The 4,053-nt window shown below is 35.7% G+C and overlaps 2 long non-coding RNA genes across 2 annotated transcripts; both read left to right on the forward strand.

The window, feature by feature from the left end:
* Positions 1 to 214: 214 nt before the first annotated feature.
* Positions 215 to 457, forward strand: LOC133319180 (uncharacterized). Its single transcript, XR_009752862.1, has 2 exons — positions 215 to 317; positions 391 to 457. It is a non-coding gene; the product is annotated as an uncharacterized LOC133319180 (long non-coding RNA).
* A 2,527-nt stretch (positions 458 to 2,984) lies between these two features.
* Positions 2,985 to 3,531, forward strand: LOC133319157 (uncharacterized). Its single transcript, XR_009752844.1, has 2 exons — positions 2,985 to 3,391; positions 3,465 to 3,531. It is a non-coding gene; the product is annotated as an uncharacterized LOC133319157 (long non-coding RNA).
* The last annotated feature ends 522 nt before the right edge of the window (positions 3,532 to 4,053 follow it).

The following is a 4,053-nucleotide window of genomic DNA, read 5'->3' on the forward strand; positions in this document are numbered from 1 at the left end:
GGTGTTAATTTTTTTGTATCCCTACATGTATCCAATCGTTATTTATTTTATTTTGGACCCAATTAATACTTTAGTTGTCTACAAATTTTTCGCCTTCCTAATCTTTGGTTAACTTATTTTTGATAAATATAAAAGGTCTTTTATTCATCCCAATAATAAAATATAAAATTATGATGTACTTTATTTGTTATTACAATTTAAATTATATAACTGATATATATATATCGGCGCAAGCAGCTTCAACGACGGATGCAACATGAAAATAACTGGCACCAATTATTATAACACCTTATTGGTCGTCGTTACTATTGTTAAAAGTAAAACGAAATCAAAGAGAATAGAACTATGTTTGAATTCTGGTTTAAATATGACGTCTGGACGCACGACAAGGGACTGCAGAGTTCAGCGAGTGCGGAGCATAAAGAACCTTCGAGAAATACAAGAACATTTAGAAGAATTGAAGTTTCATTTTAAAATATCTGGAACTTACTGAAACAAGTGACATTAGAGACGTCAGCGAGGCTGGCGTCCTGTCTTTAAAATAATGAATTTATAATAAAATCCGATATCAGAAGTGGGATCGCTCCTGTGATCAGTTACTGCCGGTCTTAGTGTATTTGTAAATCCTGATCCAGCTCAAGAAAATAATCATCCGGAGAACTTGCGTAATGAAGAACGCTCCTCAGTCTTTCATGCAAATGATGTCAACAATGCAGAGCGTGACCGAACGTTTGCTACTAGAAAAAACAAGGGATACGATTAAAATTACTAACAAGATCCAATTAATTTTATCATCTTTTGATCCCGGTGATAGTGTGTGTGTTCGGGATTGATTCAAACGCATCTTTACGGCTGTAAATACGTACCAAATCAGTAACTACGACATTCGAATTAAAGTCTTTTAAAGGAGCGAGCTAGAAAGTGTGCAGACGATTGGTTAGTTACAACATCTACACAAGAGAGACCATAGCTAACATTTGTTATTATCCTTTGAGCTAACCTCGTGTCCATGATGTATTCTGAAGAGAACCATGAGATTCTGTAGGGAAGGCTTGTGGTACCGTGACAAGACAATTATACACCACAGATCTGGAGAGCGTGACCTCTGAGCTAATTGCGTGTTACCCTTGAGCTAACCACGGGTCCTTGATGTATCCATAAGAGAACCATGAGATTCCGTAGGGATGCCTTGTGGAGCCGTGAGAAGACAAGTCTACACCACAGATGTGGAGAGCGTACCTCTGAACTAATCGCGTGTTACTCTTGAGCCAACCACAGGTCCTTGCTGTATCCTTAAGAATACCATGAGATGACGTAGGGAGGCCTTGGGAAGACTTGAGTAGAAAGGTACTCACTCGATCTATAAGAACTTGTATGATTTTAATATCAAACTACTGAGACCATTGCTTTATTTAAATACGACAATAGACATACTCTTCATAGTAATATTTGCAACATGTCTGGTTAACACACGGCAGTGCCTCTACAAAAACGATGCTGTAATTCAAACGAAAGCATACTCGACTCCAAAATCCTGATCAAATACATCTATTGCGAATATAACTAATTTCTGTTCCTTTTCTGCTAACCGTGGTCATGCGTTTGAATCGTGTTTCCGACGGGAATAAGGAGATCACGAAGAATTTTAATTTAATACCAACTGGTAAATGTACTCTTAAATAAAATGCAAGATCGCAGTGGTGCGTTATACAAGAATCAATTGCAAATGAAATCTCTGGGTGTAGAAAACAAATCTTCCAGGTTTTGAAACGACTACTGATATATTAACCGGAGCAGATTTATTACGTGATAAGAATACATGTGGAAAATTTAGTATCCTTGCCGATGTTTTGCACATACGAACAAGTCAATTATGCTTTGACAGTTTAGATTACAATTCAACAATCAGTCCATGTAATGCACCAACACATTCAAAACAGGATGGTCGAGGCGGAGAGAAGATACAAAGCTAGGTTTTTGAGAGGTCGAGCTACGATTAAAAGATTCCAGAAGGGAGATATTGTAATAATAAAAATATAACCCCAGAAATCGGATATCCCTATATTTAAAATTTTGTGAACTATACAAAATCCAGAAAATAATTGAGAATGATTAATATCTTGTAAAGTGATTTTAGACAATGGATGACTTCGAAATGTGGCACATGACCAGCTACGAATGTGGCACATGACCAGCTACGATGAGACTTCACAGCATCTGAGGGACGACACAGAATTACTAAGCAAGCAGTTAGGTGGACGGTTCGCCTACCTAATAGTTATCCGGTGAGCGTATTTCATTTTGTTCAAATTGCTTCATTCAAACGCATTACCATTAATCATTGCTAGCAATGTGATTGTCTAACACTTAGTTTGAGATATATTACTATAAAAGATGCATTTGGCGTGCGGATCCGAACCATAACAAAAAAAATAAATAAATAAATAAATAAATAAATAAATTAAAAAATATTGTACACGGGTGGAGACGTCTTACGCCAAACAAATAAAGAAAGAAAAAAAAAATATGTAGACGGGTGGAAACGTCTTACGAAAAAAAAAAATAAAAAAAAATAAAATAAAAAAAAAAGTATTGTACACGGGTGGAGACGTCTTACGCCAAACAAATAAAGAAAGAAAAAAAAAATATGTAGACGGGTGGAAACGTCTTACGCCAAACAAATAAAGAAAGAAAAAAAAAATATGTAGACGGGTGGAAACGTCTTACGAAAAAAAAAAATAAAAAAAAATAAAATAAAAAAAAAAGTATTGTACACGGGTGGAGACGTCTTACGCCAAACAAATAAAGAAAGAAAAAAAAAATATGTAGACGGGTGGAAACGTCTTACGCCAAACAAATAAAGAAAAAAAAAAAAAAAAAAATGTTGTAGGCGGATGGAGACGTCCTATGACATATGTTATGAATGTTCGTGTGACGCCCCAAAGCCATAAGTAGATTAAATAATTGGACCTGATATTATGAGTCGTAATAAACAACGTAACCCATACGACAACAACAAATTTGTTAACCATAACTATAACAATATAAAGTTATCTAGGTTTACTGTGGAAGTACCTAGACTACATAAGTATCTCTCTGTTATCACAGAAAACAATGCAGAGCACGCATCAGTATAACCGTATCGGCATGACTTCGGACGATGAAGCATCAATTCTTGAACCTGACCCATCTACTCTACGAGACCTGCAACGGGTACGAGAACATAACGAAAGCTAAGCAAGAGAGAACACATCACCAGGCAGGTGCAGAGCACGCACCGCCTGCCAGAATGGCCGTATCGGCGCAAGCAGCTTCAACGACGGATGCAACATGAAAATAACTGGCACCAATTATTATAACACCTTATTGGTCGTCGTTACTATTGTTAAAAGTAAAACGAAATCAAAGAGAATAGAACTATGTTTGAATTCTGGTTTAAATATGACGTCTGGACGCACGACAAGGGACTGCAGAGTTCAGCGAGTGCGGAGCATAAAGAACCTTCGAGAAATACAAGAACATTTAGAAGAATTGAAGTTTCATTTTAAAATATCTGGAACTTACTGAAACAAGTGACATTAGAGACGTCAGCGAGGCTGGCGTCCTGTCTTTAAAATAATGAATTTATAATAAAATCCGATATATATAATAAATGCAAAATTAATTATATTATTCTCTTTTTATTTAAATTTTATTGATATTAAAACATCGCCAAGGAGGAATCAAATTGGAATCATGTAATAATATTATATAAAGACAAAAATTTTATTATTCTATCGCGAATAGGCACAAAGAAAATTATGTAAATATATCCTGAAATCTATTGTTTCAGCCTTGTATTATTCCATGAAGTATGGTCACAGAATACTTTGATCTCCAAAATTAATGAGCTTATTTCAGCCGAGCTTGTGATGTATCCCAAAGATATTAACCGAGAACGTTTGCTCTCCACATTACGCACGGTTATATGAACACAATAGATATTCAAAATAATTACAACTTCATGAGCGAGTTCAGAACGCAAATAGAGTTAAGGTAAACTAACCGCAAACA

This window comes from Danaus plexippus, chromosome 14 (assembly GCF_018135715.1).
Source record: "Danaus plexippus chromosome 14, MEX_DaPlex, whole genome shotgun sequence".
In the NCBI taxonomy this organism is placed as follows: Eukaryota; Metazoa; Arthropoda; class Insecta; order Lepidoptera; family Nymphalidae; genus Danaus; species Danaus plexippus.